The sequence below is a fragment of the Ambystoma mexicanum genome, chromosome 3q (genome assembly GCF_040938575.1).
Source record: "Ambystoma mexicanum isolate Mex_15411 chromosome 3q, UKY_AmexF1_1, whole genome shotgun sequence".
NCBI classification, from domain to species: domain Eukaryota; kingdom Metazoa; phylum Chordata; class Amphibia; order Caudata; family Ambystomatidae; genus Ambystoma; species Ambystoma mexicanum.
Window position 1 is genome coordinate 684,496,532 of NC_090926.1, and position 18,313 is coordinate 684,514,844.

General features: G+C 44.3%; 1 protein-coding gene across 1 annotated transcript in view; it reads left to right on the plus strand.

Annotated features, from left to right (window-relative positions):
* The window catches only part of LOC138582885 (bMERB domain-containing protein 1-like), a 544,844-nt gene that overhangs the window by 282,750 nt on the left and 243,781 nt on the right, over positions 1–18,313 (plus strand). The gene's annotated exons all lie outside the window — the stretch shown is intronic.

Sequence of the window (18,313 nt, forward strand, 5' to 3'; positions counted from 1 at the left end):
CTTTCAGACCAACTACCTCTATCCAAGCATTAATGTCTACCATTGATCAATTCGCTTGTGTCTTGGGATACAAATAATAATAATAATTATTATTATTTTATGGTGATTTAGTTCAATCTAGAACTTTACACAAAGTAGAGAATCAAATACAAGTACTAAACACCGTGATAAAAAGGGCAAAAGATCATACCTGATACATATAGTACATAAAACTTCACATAGAACAGTTCATACACCAGCAACCCAACTTACTTCAAATTAATCATGGTTAGACAAAATACATTGCATTGTCACATTAGTTCACTAAAGTTCTTAAAAACCATAAAATCCATAGAATCCATCCATAGAGTCTGTAAGGTCTATTGGGCCTAAGGGATCCTAAGACGTAAACACTTTCCATTCCATTCCTAAAAAAGCTTTACAAAAGGGATTACATAAATCCCCCTAATCTTCTCCTCTCTCAATTTTGTTGCCCTACCAACACAACAGTTCCAACCCAAAAACAATGAAACATAAGAAGAAATAAAAATGCCCCAGTGCAAAAAGGTTGTAACCAATTCCAGCCCTATTCCCCAGAGGAACATCCCACCAATACTGCAATTCTTACAAACAATTCTCCATTATCCCTGTGGCCATGTTAATAAGCGTACTTTGGGGGTAAACCCCCTCATTCAGCCAACAGAGGTTTGACTTCGAACAAAGACGATATAAGGCAATTTGTGCAGAGATAGTGGGCCTCATTATAACTGTGCCAGTCCGGTAACAATGGTGCCGGTAAGCCTACCAGCAACCTTGTTACCAGACTCGTACAGTACCGGAACAGCACCTGTCCGCAGAGTTTCACAGAAGCACTGGTACCGTTTTTGTAATGGTGCCGGTGCTTCTGTGGTCCCCATTCCTATTTAGTCATGCTCAATGGGAAAGGGGATTTGCAAAATTACCGGCGCCTGACTTCCCGCCCACCAGGACTGTAATACTGTGCTGTTACCGGGAAGTCAGGCACCAGTACTTCTTTTCAGGTATGGAGGCAAGCCGCAGGTATCAACGGCAGGTTTACCGCCAGACCTGGAATGAAGCTCAGTGTCTGCATTCAAACAGTAATCCCAAAATAAATCTACTAAAATTCCCTCGTAACTATGCACCAGTCCCCCAAATTGCACATGAACAGAGGCCCCAGTTTAATACACTGCTTGATGACATGCCTGGCGGATTCAGGTTTTCTTTTAATCCGCATATACGATAGTTTCTGTTCTCAGCAGCCAAACCCAACCGAGGACTTGTGATAGACTGTACCGGCAATTGGTTTGTGCGTAGCTTCAACAAGAATAGTCTTATCGCGGATCAGGGCATAAAAGCAGATAAGATTGCGTTTTCCAGTAGAGATGAACTACAAGGGAAACTGCATCTTGCCCCTTCAATGTTGATAGATGGTTGTAATTCCTGCACCAATCCCACTTGTTAAACTTTCTCTCAAAAGATTTTTTCAGGTGGATATAGAGCGTTATTTTGCTGTAGTCAGGAGTCCAACTTATCTCTGTAAAAAGTGTCTCATTTAGGGTCTTAAAGTTGGGACCCCTCTAGACCTTTTCCGCATCATAATTCTGCCACAGTGGTGCTAATGGTTTACAAACAGCACCAGATTGAGAATTTAGATAAAAGCACCCCCTGGCCCAGAGTGCCATAGGGCTCAAAGAAGTCACGCCCAATTCAACACGCAAATATTCAGTAGAGCAAGAGGGTTCTAAACCCAGTCTCGGGAGGATAGCTCAGGGGCAACATGCTCACCTTGGAAGCAAGATGACACGGACAACACAGGTTTGATCCCCGGGTCCACGCTTTGAAACCTCTGGGTATTAAACATGTTATAAATAACCAATCATATCATGTCAGTGTGGAGCGTCAAAAAAATCCTTCCAGTCTGTTTAACCAGCAGAAGTCCTGCATAGCAAGTGCCTCAAGACCATATGGATGGAGGGAAGAAAACATTGCCTGTAGAGCATGATAATTCCGGCTATAGAGAATCCTGCTCGGCCTCTGGCAAACTTGTATGCCTGAAGAGTAAGGTGTTTAGCTCTTCTAATTTTGTTGTTAATTAAGAGGCTATAATCAACCCGAGCATTAGTCTCTAAGCCCAAATCAAAGTAGGACGGGACAGTATCCATCCTGGTCCTATTAGCCCTGTTCCTAGTTACCAGCATAACGCCAAGCAGACCTCTGTTCAGGCAGGCGGTAATGTTTTAACTTGGTGCAAAATTTTCCCCTAACAGTTATAATCGCGTGGTACACCAGGGATACAGACCCCTGGAGCTCTAATCTCCCGGTGCATCATGCTTATCTCATATGTTTAGGTCAAAGGGTTTGTCACCACCAATTTTAGCAACCATAACAGATTTTCTACTGTACGTACCGATGGAATGGGCTAACCCATAGATCCAAGATTCAATGGCCTCCGGGTGCTTACCTCTGAGGCTACTCCAGTCAACACACCCCAGGGAAAATGCAGGGGCACACATCCTAGCAATTTTATTCTGGCTTCAACTAATCCGGTTCCCTGTATGGTTCGGTATCACCTCTCCACACATGTGGGTCTCCATGTCAGCAGGCATCTTGACAACCAGCGAGAGTGTTGGATGGTCGCTATAATCATTAGAGGTCACTTTTAAGGATACTACACGTTCCTGCAAACAATCGTTGCTGGGTATGTAGTCCAAAGTGGCCAATTTTGAGCCTACTGAACAGGTTGCACAGCCAGGTTGATCCCCAATTGTGCGACCATTTAGCAGAGTCAGATTCCACTCCTTTAGGAAGCCCAACCACTGTGAAATCTTACCTCTTACTAATTCCTGTGTCTTATCTGATACTCTCCTTTATGGCATGAAGAGACACGCTTCTTCTTTTAAATACTTAGGGATACATATTGCTATGAAGCAGTTTGGTGAACTTCCTGGAATGGAGAAAGGCAAGTATTGGTGGTGTGATCACATCGAGGAGGCTGTCAACAAAGGCAACAGAGGATTCCTTGGCTCTGCAATTCTGAGTATCAGGTGTGGAGCACAAGGCAGAGAACATCAAAAGGTATCTCTGAGCAGGTAATCCCCCAGTAGAAGGGAGAGCAGAAGGCTCTGGTGAAGGTCACTCAGGAAGCCACATGAAGGCTCTTAACAAACTCCCCCACCCCCATCATCAAGAAGCTTGTGAAATGTAAGAGCAAGAGAGCAGCCAAGCATGTTTCTGGTCTTGGCAGCATCTACTGCTCTGAACAGCAGAAGGTGGGTGCAGTCCTCTGAACTTGCAAGGTATGAAGACGCAAGGAGTTTAGTGCTAAAGCAGACAGCAGAGGGTGAGCTCGCCCAGCTTCTGCTCTCCGCCAAGCGGCACCCAACGGATTGGCTCTAGACTAAACGCTAACATGGTTCCAGAGTATTTCAGAAAACCCAACTTGCGTGTGCACCAGATGCACTCTCTATAACCACAGACTTAACAACTATCCTAGAAGCATGGCATGGCATGCGGAGGTAGCATCACCAAACAAGGAGGGGACTGTTCTGACATCTGGCCTCAAGCTGCTCCCGGGACATGCATCACAGAAGGAGGAAATATCTGGTTAAAATAGTCATACAGTGTTGGGTTGCAGGCTTCATTGGCATAGAGTACATTTCCCAATAGCCGCTGGATGACAAATGACTGATGGAGGATGGACTTGAGCCCAATCAAAGTGCAGCCGTATGGGCTTGGGGCCCTCTAGAATTACTGGTTAGCTAATGTTCAGAGTCACAATTCCAAGGTGAAAAGGCCATGTTGCTAACTGACTGCATGGACCAGGGTTGGATTACAATTGGTTAGTGCTGTTCTCTTCTCTTTCCTTTTCCTCCTCTGTCCCTGCACTCCACAGTAGAGGCATACTGACGTACATTAGAAAGCAGGAAACGTGGCGACTATGCCTCAGCCTTGCTGCCCTTTCAAAGGAACCAGTCTTCCTTGAGAGCTCAGTTTTCCCATATTCATGTGACTCTCTTTCCCCAATGCGAGCAGCTTCTAGTGGGGTTTTGGAATTGTCCAACCAGCACTGGCAAAGCTCACAGATGTGGGTTTTTGTGTAGGCCTAGGACCTGCAATTTTGAGATACTGCCATCATGGTACTACTTTGCCATAAAATCTCAAAAGCTGCCTAATGGTGTTAGTACATGGGCATACTATGGCAATGCCTGGCAAAAGTCGATCTAATTCTTATACAAGAACCAAAACCTTTTACTTTGATAATGCTTGATTTGAACACAAAATAATTTCAAGGACAAATATACTGTGCATAAATCATTTGGCTGTAGGCACACTTGGTTACGATAGTTTTATTACATCGAGAGCTAGTTTCGCTCGTTTATAGCTGCAATTAAGGCATTAACTTTCAGAAGGCTGCTCAGTAAGAATAGAGCTAGACTGAAAGACATCTCAAGGTATGTGTTTTGGACAGGCAGGGGCGATAGTGGGAGGCAATGGCCTTCGGGTCTAGGATGGCCATGGGGAGGAAATGGTTGATAATTAACCAACGAAAAAACCTAGGGCTGAACTGTGAACCGTACTGGTTAATATTGCATTCCTGCCATTTAGAATAATACGTTTATATCACACAAAAACGGACCTAGGAGAAGTTATCTCAAAGGGTAGTACTCTTTTCTAATACACAAAACACAAAACCCCAGACAGGATATGCGCCCTGCGGGCAATGTTCAATGTGAGGGCAAACCAGACGAAGTACTCAAATAGACATCTGGTGGAAGACTCCCTGGTCTCAGAAGACCTTTACAAACTGTAACAGCTCGGGAATCATCTATCTGATCACCTGTCCTTACAACTTGAAATATGTTGGAATGACTACCCGGGCAGTGAGAAAACAGATGGTAGAACATAAATCCTGTCTAAGAACCTGGAGATTGACAGCTCCACTAGCTGCACACTTTGTAGCAGAAGGAACAGCCCAGACGATTTCCTTTGGACAGTCATAGAAAAGATCCATCCACCGAGAAGGCGTGGGAATTTCCAAAACCTTCAATTTAAGAGAGAATAGAATTGGATCTTTAGGCTTGACACACTCAACAATGGCCTAAATGAACAAATACAGTGGCACGATTTGGCAGTATTACCCACATAACTACTCCACATCCTGTTTGTCATGGAAGAAGATACATGCAGGACACTACAAAGTGCCCGGTTATGCCGTGACTATAAATGTGCGACATCCTTTATAGACCCTATAGTAAGAGCTTATTTATGTAGCTTAGACATCACCAGTATATGAGAACATAACTGGAGACCCACCAGCAAGCTGAGCTGCCAGAATTACTCCAACTGATCCACAAGCACCCATAAAAGACAATAATATCCATGCCCACTGATCGGTATTTAGTTTGAGGATTCATCTTTTCATATATTTTTATATATGAAAAGATGAATCCTCAAACTAAATTCACGAACATGTCAGCAAGCACGGTAGTACTACAGATATACTTCAGATGCTTCTGTGTTCCATACAGAGGTCTATACAACAGTTGTATCTTCTGACAATGAGAACACTCCAAGATGGCCGCCTGCATCGTTGCACAACGATGCAAGCGCAGACACCATCATACCCTCCTCTCGGTGATATACAAGGAACTGGTTTCATTTTATGATGAAACAGCTGAGCGCACAATCAGTATGCTCGCACAGAGCAGAAATGACGTGTGATAGCCCGTGATACCCTGCAGTAGGCAAGCAAACTCGAGGGCCAGCGTCATATTGATGCAATCCACTCTGGTTGATCAAGTATTAATACTATCTCTCCGCCACCACAGAATATGAGGAATTCGCTCTGGAAGGAGCGATACGCTCCACCGATATTTACAGCAGCGTTCCATTTACAGGCAGAGCAGTATCTAACCGCGATACATCACGCTGCTCAATAGGTAAGGAGACTGAGTGGGGGATGTGTGTAATTACTGACCCATCAGAACGGCATACTATATTTAAGACTTCTGTCCCCTAAGAGTAGACTGATGAATTTCCACCACACCAAGCGGGAAGCTACGCCCGCATTAAAGATTGTTCTGCCACCTCCATCTAGAGCAAGACAACCCGCTCAGTATTGGGTGGGCGACTTCACAATAAATACATTTACCCCTTGCAGAGTATTTAACACCTGATATGTGGCCCGGTCCTCACGGTCTATAGAACACCTGAGAGGTGGCTTGGTCCACTGTGCTACTCCAATGGCTTCACCTACCACTGGACCACATACTCCTCCCCACCCTACCTTTGGTGTCAGATTCAGGACATTGAGCAAGTCCCACTAACGAGACACCAGTAAGAGGTTCTTTTATAAGTAAACACACAACTGCACAGTACTAACCCAAACGCATTGTGAGTGATAAAGATTTGGGAATAATACCCAGCTTTTCACCTTGTGTCTCCCTCTAGTGGAAGGAGGTGCCGCCTGGTCCGCACCCGCGGACTACTGATGGAGTGAAGACAATCATGAAAGCAATTAGGTCCTGAAGAAGATTACCCCAATCATAGTGGTCATCGAAACCGGTCGACCATAAGAGCATGAGCTTTCTCATGGACATGACGATGTTTACACAACAGAGTTTGAACATGTCAGATTAATCTTGTGTCCTAGAGAGGCGTCCTGCCACTAGGCTTTCCCTATTTTGATGGGTTTTTTGTTTTAATAGTCCAGAACAAGGTCTGATGTGTGAAAGGCAACTACCAATCTGTGATTAAATATACATAGAAATTCCAGGTAGCAGGAGCCCTTCACAACACACAGCTGAGATAAGCGAACATCATCTTAATAGATGGACATCGCCGGCTTCAGATTTCTGGAGAAGAAGAAGAAGTTCTATTGTTTACTTTCTCCATATTCACTTGTTTCTGGTCCTTTTAATCAGTGCAATTGGTACATGTCTATATTAGCTGACGAGGGAAAGTACTCCCGCTATCCCTATTAGATAGGCGGCGCACCACCGGCCTCCTAGGAAGAGCTTTCTGCCCGACATGGTCAGGGTGTTCTTCCATGAAGGGAAAGTCCAACTGTGTTTTGTGTACAGGATAATTAACAAACAGCATCCACAGGCTGTGTTTCCCTCCTCACATCTCATTCCTCTCTTCACTTCCCATGACAATTATAGGCAGTGCATTCAGCCAAAACTGAAAATCTGAGCACTGCAGGACCCATGCAGCTACTCCCAACAGGTCTGGAAGCCATGATAATAACAAGAAACAATGAATCGGTGTGGAAGTCAAGCTGGTGCATAGTAATAGACAGCCACGTCCTGCCTGCCGCCGCCTCCCTAATGCAAAAGGACTTCTCTGATTGATGCTGCGCCGCTCTGGCTGATGTTGCCCGACCTTCCTCTCTGCCCTATGAATTGACTTTTAAATTACAAATTGCAGTGTGCACAGAGCGCACGCTCCTTTATCTCTGTGGAAAAAGGTGGTCACACCCTCCAAGCTCGGAGCGGAAGTGTCTTAAAACCCCCTGGCCCCCTGCCCGGCATGTCTGAGCTGGGGCTCCTTTATCATCACTCAATGCTAGCACCTCTCTGCAGAGTATGCCTGCTTTTCTCCTAGACTGCACCAAATCGGGCTTTCTAAATGGAGTTGTGAGATATTGTCATGCTTCCATGGGTTTGGTATGTGATCAGGGTGAAAAGATGTAATGCAAAGGGAGGGTTCAGGCAACCACCTTCAACCTTAAGACACTTTCAAACACGCATCGGCAATGCCAACAGTTTGGGATTTTGTGTAGACATGGGAAAGGCACTTGCCAGGCACTGCCGTAGTGGTATTAACTGGCTATTGATGGTAGCAGGTGAAAAATGGTGTGAGTATATGGACTTCTGATAGCAATGCCTGGCAAATGCCTAATATGTATACATAAGCCAACACTGCTGGCTTTAGCAGTGCTTGTTTTACCAGGACTTCAGTGAAAGACAAGCATAATGTTTATAAATAGAGTGGCGGAAGGCTGATATGGTGAAGACATTTTTATTACACCAATAGCATGTTTACAGCTGCAGTTAAGTAATTAACTCTCTGAAGACTGCTTTGAAAAACACTGGCAGGCACGTTGGGTGCAAAGTTTGATGGTAAGGCTTCAATAAGGCTTGAATAAAGCTAGCTCAAAGAGTTCCAAAGAGGATGTGTTTTGGGAGGGGCAGGTACTGGGTGGGAATGTGGTGGGGACCTGGCCTAGCAGTTCGGGCTGGGCTACTACCATTTGTGGCAGTACCTGACTGATTTGCAAATGGCGTGACCCGTTTTGTAACAGTGCAGATGGGCTAAAAAATCGGTAGTGTGGAAGGTTGCCCGGAGCAGTGCCAGTAGTTCAGATTAATTCCAAACCTTCCACCGATCACTTTTTTGGTTGTGCTGGGTGGGAATGGCCATAACGAATAGCATGCCCATGGGCAGTCAATTGGTGGGCAAACTGTGTGTCCCTCCACATATGCCATTTCTCCCTATCTGTACTCTAATGTAATAGTTCTGGTTTATAGGTGACACAAGCACCACGTAATAGCCCAAATGTAAAAGGCCTTGCCTTTTTGGTGTCTGTATCAAACTACAAAACCCAAAATGTCCTGTAACTAAAGAAGAATCAGCCCTCTTGTTCACTTGAAGGGATGTGGGTTAACACTCCTAGAGCTGTAGCCAGACCATCTAGCAGCTGACCTATATTGATTTTCCGCTCACAAGAAACAAATGCAAAACTTGCCATTTTCAAATGTAATGCGAATTTACTGCAACCTCACAAACACATTGCAAAATCTACCATTCAATCATTCTGAAGGACAAATCGGTGTCAGTTACTGGTGTCTACTGGGAAAATAGCTCTGGGGCAACATACCCACCTTGGTAACAGTACAATGCAGTTCAGTGCTACATGGGTTCTATGATGGTCTAGTGCATAGAAGCTGGGGGAGTCCTGCAAGAAGCGCTATATAAATAACCCCTAATAACATTTACTAGTAAAAATGCTCAGTGCCAGTGTTCCCAATTCTCACACAACATTTAGATAATTAAGTACTTTCAATGAGAAAGCGCAGTAAGGATATCAACGATATAATTATGTTTGTTTAGTAGTATTCATTACTATTGTAGTTTTGCAATGATGCAAAATGGGTAGATTTGTGATGCAATATTTCCTTTATATTGCAATGAAACCTTGAAATAAATGCGACTTTATCCTGGGGGGTGGGAGTAGGGTGTTCTGTCAGTAGTACAGCTGTGGCATTTGGGAGAAATCCTTTCCCTCACGCACAAATGCCTCCATGATCTGGCACCCCCTTACCTTGCCCAGCGCATAGCCATGCCAACATCCTCTAGGCCGTCCCAGCCATTGCTGCCACACACTGGAAGGCCCTACCTACGCACCTCGGGGGGATCGACTCTCACCTAGCCTTCCGCAAAGCCATCAAAACTAGGCTATTTGTCTGATCTGTTAACCCATGGTACTCAACCTGTACACACTGAAATATACCCAACTGTATTTTGTGACCTAGCACCTCCAATCATCCCCATTGTAACCAAGTAACCACATGTTGTAACCGTAATCTTGCCTATGTACGCTTTCATGTAAAAGCGCCTTAATGCCTTTGGGCTGTAGTGCGCTATACAAATGTAAAAAAAAAATTAAACTTGTGTATCGGGCGCCTGGTGGAGGAGATGTTGCACACTTCCGGATTGTGTTTCCTTCTTACACATGCACGTTGCAGCCCCGTGCTCTTCTCTGGTGCCTTCTTTCGATATCTCGTGGTGGTCCTCAACTTTAAGGAACCAGGGGTAGTTTGGAAACAGCCCATATCACTCCCAGAACGGTGAAAGGTGTTGCGATCACTCTGAGTCTTCCCTGGGCATGCCTATGTGGGTACATGATAATAGCGTTCACTGCCGCTGTCAATGCTGCGTCGGCTTTGTGTGTGTGGAAAACGCGTAGTGTTGCTCCTTGCGTTGTGTATGAATTGAATGGTGTCTTGAATGTCATTCAGTTTTTTTACATTGTTCATATCAGTGCTGAATAACTAATAACTTCCCATTCCAAGATGCCCCCTAGACTAACTTTTTGTTTTACTTTTATTATCTGCCCATGTATTCAGGCTTGTGTAGCACAGGGTCACACCTCTTTAAATGTGCCCCAGTGATTGCCGGGGCTCTCTCTTAGCCTCTTTCTCATTGGCCACGAGCTTTCTGCCTGCTTCCTCTTTGTAAGGGCGTTTAAAGCAGCCCAAGGGAAAGGAAACCTTGACCTGAATAAAACAGAAAAAAAAAAAAAACAAAACACACCTGCATTTTATAAGCAGGTGAATGTAAAAGTAAGGCATCAAAGCAATGCGTATGCTATTTACGCCTTATGCGCAACTTCAGGGTATTTACAGGACATTTAAAGAGGAGTGCCCCCTTCTTTTCCCTGCATGAGATTTTCAGGCAGGTGTGAAATACATGGATGTTCTATCCTCTCCAGACGATGCGCCAGCGAGGGAGAGAACAAGTGGGCCCCGCGGGCCGAGGCCTAGCTGCGGAGCGTAATGAAACAGGCACACACACATAGCTCATGTCTTGCCCGGAACTGCCTCCTTGTGGTGGGGACGGGGCTTTTATTTAACGCGCCTTATGTCACCGCATCACGGGACATAAGGCGTACATAACATTCCTCCTTTTTCCAACAAATTAAAACACAACACACTAGATATGATCATATCAAACTGATTCAAACTTGACTCTACTGTGCATTCTAGTTCAGCACAATTTATAGTCCTACCACTCATAGTCTCTTAACTTTTCTGGGGCTCTCGGTGCAGTCCTCAGGGCATAGCGCCCACATCTAGGGGCTGTCTCCGAACTTGTGTCCTGTTACGGCTCACCTGCCTTATTTGGATATGCCTCCCTCGGTTCATCCAGCAGTCCGTCTGTCCTGTGCTCCTCGGTCGACTCTTCCTCGGGTTGTTGGTACTTGTCATCGAACAGCGACCCTGATTCCTCCAAGGGCTGCTGGTCCCCGTCAATCCACATTTGTCGTGGCACTCCCTTGAACCATGATGCGTTCCTGGTGATCTGTCGCTGCCCTCGTGTGGCCATTATCATGGTTCCTCGTCGTCGAGTTATAGTCCAGGGAACCACATCGTACTGGGTGTCCAGGTTTGTTTTTGAGGGGTTCCGCTTCAACAGCACTTGATCGCCTTGGTGTCTGGATTCCTTTGCATGTCTCTTGGTGTTCATGCGCTCATTTGCCGTGACCCTTCTTTGATTTGTGCATTCGCTGTCGTAGGTGTCTATGCCCCTGCTTGGATGGTGTGGAATGGATGAGTTTATCACTGTCCCATACATGATGTCTGCAGGTGGTAGTCCCGAGGTGCTATGGGGCGTCACTGTGTAGTTCCTTAGGAATCGGTACAGGTCCACCCTCCATGGGCTGGAGTGGGCCCGGGATAGGCGTAGCACCTTGTTGAGGGTACACATGAACCTTGCCACGTTTCCATTGGCTTGGGGCCATCTCAGCGTGATGTGGTGGAATTGGATGTTCAGATCATCCAGGTATTTTTTGATTTCCCCCCCTTGGAAGGGTGGTCCGTTGTCGCTCCGGATGTGGCGAGCTAGGCCATAGTTGGCGAAGATCTTCTCCAGAGCCAGCATCACCATGTCTGTGGCGGTCGATGACACGAGTTCCACCTTGGGATACCTTGAGTGGTCATCAATGGCTACTAACAGATACGTGCCTTCTTGGACCGTGCAGAAGTCAACGCTGATCGTGTCCCATCTTGAGGACTCCTGCTCTGCCGCTTGTATGGTTGGCCTTTCAAAACGAATCAAAGGCATATACTATATGGCTAAAACATCACAGACTTGCACTATACCAACAAGATTCAGAGGAAATGTTAAGGGCATTAAGCACAAAAAAATCACGTGACTTCTGGTCATTAATCAAAAGGACGAACACCCAGTCCACAAACGAGCTCTCAAACTCTGTCTCAGAAGCTAAATGGATAACTCATTTCTCATCTTTGTTTGATCTCCCTGCATCCAGCTGCCGAATCCTCGACCTGGACACACTAACAACATGGGCAGACTTGACAGATGTACAGGAGATCAAAAAGTCATACTCAAATTAAAAGCTTCCAGAGCTCCGTGCCCTGATGGCTTGACGAATCTAGACTTAAAGCATGGGCCGCCGTAATCAGCAATATTTTTGAGCATGGCAGAAAAGTAAAAATTATCCCCGATTCCTGGCTCCAAGCAGTAGTCGTACCGATCTACAAAAAAAGGGTGCAGAGAAGACCCGGGGAGCTATCGACCAATTGCGCTCATAGATACCATTGGTAAGATCCATGCAACACTTTTGCTGGCCATATTCTGGCAATGGGCCAGAAACGCGCCATGTGCAGACGACTTTCAAAACATCCTACTTTTGAATATACTAAAGTCAAACGTCAAGTCAGGGGCACCCAAATTCTACGTAGCCTTTGTCGACTTATCACAAGCCTTCAACAAAGTCGACCGAACAAAACTATGGTCGGAACTGAAAGACTGGGACTGTCCAAATTCAATTCTGGAGCCAGTGATCGCTCTTCATTCAAATACAAAGCTACGCGTCCGGCTAAACTGACAAGGCGTTCTGTCTGATGAAATACCAGCTAACCGAGGAGTGAAGCAAGGCTGCCCTCTAGCCCCGGCACTTTTCATCACCTTCGTAGGAGATTATAAAAACTCTGAAGAAAAGATAAGGGCATTTCCTCCCAAAATCAGCAAAACAGCAGTCTCACGAATTCTATATGATGATGATTTGATTTTAGTAGATCAAACCCAAATCGGTCTACAACGCAAACTAACAAACCTAGCACGGTACATCAAAGAAAACAACTTGGAAATCAACAAAAGAAAAACGAAAATGTTGGTCATGGATAAAACGCAGGAAAAAAACTCTAAAAGCAAAAAGTCAGTAAACGGGAAGCTGAACTGGTTCCTAGACAAAACCAAAATTGAAGTTGTGACCCACTTCAAATACCTAGGAGTGATAATCGATGGATCTACACGGGAAACCATGATTCAGACGACTCTATGGAAAAAAGCAAAGCATCTGACTGCACAAACAAGAGCAATTGACATCAAATTCGGAAGATTTTCACTTCTTCCAACCATTACATTTTACAAGACTAAAGTAGTGCCTTCGCTTATATATGGAATAGACGCCACCTTAAACATGGCAACTTCGATATGGACAAAACTGGAAGGTCTGCTAAATCGACGTCTCTGGCAGCTATCAGGCGCGAGTTTGGACTCTACCATGGAGCAGAGTTCAATGCAACTATTCAGAAAAACACTGTTGACAGATACACTGCCAATCTACAAACTGATAGCAGAAGAAATGAAAGGTAGAAAGTGTAACGTGCTAAATACATGGGTGGCATCGCAAAAAGCAAAACTGAATGACGTTGCATGCACAGAAGAAGACTTGAAACATAATCCGTAAAGAGTTAAAGTTAAAATGGAAAACAAAGACTGGATTGACACCAACAGGAAAGCAAAGGAAAATAAACTGTTAGCTCATCTCTCCTCTACTTTCAACAAAGTAAAACTCCCACTGAATTACTGTGTAAAATTTCCGAATAAAACCTTGCGGAAAACATTGATGAAAGCACGACTGAACGTGTTAATGATGCATGAAATTTTGGCCATTAGATCCTCTACTGGCGATAATGGATGTCACCTGTGCAAGAGTCCTGAGCAGCCTGAAACTCTAAGACATTTGTTGATGACATGTCCAAAAATGAGACAAGAAAGATCTGCATACCTGTCACCCCTTCTAACAGGTTCGTTAAGTTTGGAAGAAGACACTGTGTGGAACCGTTTGATCTCGGGGGAGACCACAAGATGGACTTTGGCAACTGTTAAGCTGCTAAACATAGCACTAAAAAAGATTAACTAGTGAATGACCGCGATGAAACAACTTTCTTCTTCATTCTTTAACTCTCTTCTTCATTCTTAAACTTCTCCCCCGCTGTCTTTTCTTTGACTATTTCTGTTTCTTTTTCGTCTACCTCTACCTTTTCCTCTACCAGTTCTTCAAGCAGTCTTGTAAAAATCGCATAGATTAAACACAAGTAAATAAAAATAAAAAATAAAAAAAGAATGTGCTGCTTGTGTTCTAACTTTATAAGATCGCCTAATCAACGTAATTTAATTATATCTTATTTCACAAGTCACAAACTAGGACCTTTACATATATACACTGGTAATGGAAGAGGCAGGTACTACTCATTTCTACCATTCCAGAACAATTTTGATGTACAACTGGTTGTGGGTTCCCTAATGATAAAAGCATGCATAGGGGCAGAGCCTGTGCAAAGACCTGCACTGTATTAGACTTGCAGAATTCCACTCCAAATAGAGGCCCAGAAAGCCTAGGAACCATGGGGTGCCGATAGCCACTTTTCCCAGTGGGGACTTTAGGATGAGGCACCTGCAGGCTTTACTACTCTACCTTAGGACGGAGATATCTCTCTTTGCCAAATACCTGCTAATTACACACAGAGGTGCCAAAACCTGCCAATTACACACAGTCTAAGGATGCATCTGCCTTTTGGGGGATCCTTAGGGCTCCCTCAGGCTTAGGGAGGCAAGAATCATATGCCCAGGGACTGATATGCAACCTGTACTTTTATAACGGTGTGGCGTTTTCTCTGCCTCGCAGCTGTAAACTGCTCCAATGTGCCGTTACCTGGCAGACTGTGATCTTTTGCAAAAGGGAAGACACTGGAGGTGTGTGCATGGCACTGAACATTGAATTAGCACTTGGACTAATGCCCTCTGTTCGCTGGTTAATGTAATGTTCTGGAAGTAATATTACCCTCGTACTTCCCAAGTATAAAGTTCCAGGTTAGGGGCAGACCTTTCTCATCTCAAGTTTTGAAGCATGGACTGATGCCGTCTTTTTGCTACATTCTCCTCGTGATAAGCTAAGATAACACAATCCTTCTGATTTGCAGTCGTGGGCCACGTGAATAGGTTTAAGTGCGGGATAGCACCCAGTATCACCAGCACTGCATTCTCATTCCATGTGCAAGCCCATGGGCCTGATTCACAAAGGGTTCTTCAATGGGATTTTCCTCGGGGTGTGTGATGACGGGTACCGAATAGGCAGCATCCAACCACAGTAAGTTGGTGTGGGTGCAGGGTTATATTTTTATTGTGTATAAAGCAGAGTTACTCCCCATTCTCCGGCATCTAGGTGCTGTTTCTGAAATAAGTAAGAGCAGAAAGTATGCAGTTAAGACAAGCACAGATGCTTCCTCAGGTGTTTCCCAAAGGAGGGCAGATTCTCATCCTGCTTCAGTCTTTTTTTAGGAAGAGCATTCCAGCAGCGAGTTGCCTGTGATGAGAAGGCAGGATCGCCCTATCCTTCCAATTGCTAGGAACAAACAGGGTGGAATTCACTGGAGTTTGGCTGGCTGAGTGCTGATTGGTGATAATGGAAGAACATGCAGGACAACTGGGGAGGCTTCTAGCAGCTGTGTTCTGGAGTTGTTGGAGTGTATTATTGTTTTAGGCCCAGGTAAAGTGAGTTACAAGCAAGCCCTTATGTGACATAGGTGTTCATCTGGGAAACTTGATGAAGGAAAGAAAAGGATTCAGCAATTTACTTTGTAGGCTCGTGGGCATCTCATTGCCCATTAGGATTCCTAAATGATATCCCTGTTTAAATGTGGTGGGGCTTAGTACTCAAGGTTGTGAATATTCTTGGAGAGGCCCCAGGTCAGGATGTCTGCTTCATTAGCATTGAAATTCAGGCAATGCCATACGCCCACTTACTCACCACTGTAACACAAGCTGCGAAAGAGATGCTTAAGCGCTATCTATAGCAGGAGGTTCCAAATTAGTGCAGACGTTGTTTGAGGGCCTGATGGGAACATTTAAAAAGGAACCTTGATAGTGCCAAGCACATGTGGGCCCTGAAACGTCATAACACTCACAGGGGCCCAGGTTAGCAGTCTGTTCCCGGTTCGAGAGGAATGAACCAAGCCACTGTTAGACTACATTACATCCAAAGTTATGGAGACCACCCAGGAGGATGGCATGGCCAACACTGTTGAATGCTGATGGCAAATGTAAAATTATCAGAGTACCAGTACCTCTACCTTCAACATTGGTCAGTAAGAGTATTTTGAGAGTCGAAATGTTTAATTCTGGGAGCAATGTGAAAGTGGCTTGAGATGATTCTGAGGATCTTCGGAAAGTGCCATGGGTAAATTCGGGGAGCAATATACAAGTGATATAGGATAACTCTGGAGACATTCTTAAATGGAATGAGAACATTCAGAGGGATATGTGAATTGTCAGGAGGGGCGGGTTATTTTGCTTACAATGTGAAGGTTACACCAGCAAGTGAGGGGGCAACTGGGAATGGCATTGGCCAGTGTTTTGGTGCAATGTAAATGAGGCGTTGGCAAATTCCAGTAACATTGATAGAGTGGCACGGGGCAATTCTGGAGCAATCACGCTGGTGATATGAATTGTCATGAGATTATTTTGGGGCAATTGGAACATGATCTGGGTTATTACGGGGCAATATAGAGTAGCATGGGCCGTTCATCAGGCAATTTTAGAGTGGTATGTGGCAATTTAGGGAACATTGTGCAGGAGACATAGGGAAATGCTCTATCACAATGCAAAAGTGCCACGGGGCAACGTAAAAACGAGATGTGGCAATTCCGGTAGCAATTTGAAATTGTCATGTCATAAAGTTGTGACAATGTGAAATTAACGTTTTTGGTCAGAATGCGACACAGAAAATATAATTGTGGACAATGTGGAAACAAGCATTGGTGTGTGCTTAACTGGGGCATTACTTCCTTTGCACTGTTGAAACCGGAATGGGCATTTTCTGGGAGCAATATAAAACTGCTATAGCAAGTCTCTGGACTAAATGTAGTGAACAGCATGATTCTGAATAACTGGGGAACATCTAGTATGGCATTGTCGAAACGAACGCGACGTTTTGCTACTGCTTATAGCAGTTTGAAACTGACTTGGAAACAGTGGAAATTGGAATTGCAATGTGTAATGCACTAAATACGAAATATAATGTGCCCACAACGATGAAAAAGGGAAGAAAAAGAACAATAAAAAGAAATCTTGCAATTAGCTCAGAGAAACCATCCACGTTCTCCTGGTATGCCACACTTGCCCATTATTATTTTGCACAACATTCTTCATACGCTTGCACCTAAACAGGGTCAGAAAAAAGAAACTCTTACTCATTCCCCAAATTCAGTTTGTGGTAAGGCTGGTTTAGGACCCATTAATGGAGTCCACAGAACTCTAGTGGGATTTTGGATCCTTTACCAGAGGCAGTAATCACACCTGTGTTAAACCCTTCATTATCTGGTGGTAATGTGGAGGAAAAAACCTCTAGCCAAGTGCTGGAGGTTGTTCAATACCACTAACAACAAACACAGGATTTAGTAGTATGTGGAAGTGGTGGTAATTCCATTAACACCACATGTTTTCCTGCACCACTAAACTTGTATTAAGTCCCATAACACTCTACTTCTTAATGTTCCTGTGCAGCTTCTCTTCTGCTGTCTTCTTCACCTCACCCTCCCAATACAACACTATTTGAACCCTTTTCAACGACAAATGGCACACTGTACCTTTTCAACCTTTTGGAAGATAAAACCTTTTTGGTACCATGCAGATCAATACAAAGAACGGAAAATCTTTCATCGACCGCTTTGTTCAGTTTTATGCAACAGTTCAACAACAGGTCATCCACAATCACTCCATTCACACATTCCATTGTACATCTCGCATCAGGATGATCTCATTTTTGTGTGTCTGATAGTATAAAATAATGTAGGAGATGGACAATAAAATGTCTAAAGGATGCACCCTGCTACATTACTAATATTGTAAAAAAAATTGTAGATCCAATTACTTCCCGGTTTAGTCGCAATCATCTAAGGGATCCCTAGCTGCACCTCCCTTCTATAGAATTACAAAAACCAAAAAGAACCTGCCGCCTCAACAGCAAGTAAGACGATGCACACATGTTCACAACAATGCATACCATGTTTTATGAATTTATGTAATTGTGTCTTTTGGAAATAATTTCGGATTATCCCATACGTAATGATAAGGTACATTTTTGTGAAACAAGGGAAAGACGCAATGTATTTGATTAATCTGTGATGTATATATCTTGATCTACAGTAGAAAATGTGTACATTTATTTGAATAAGCAGTAACTATACTTGGGGTGCTTCCGCCTACGTGTGCATCGTCTTGC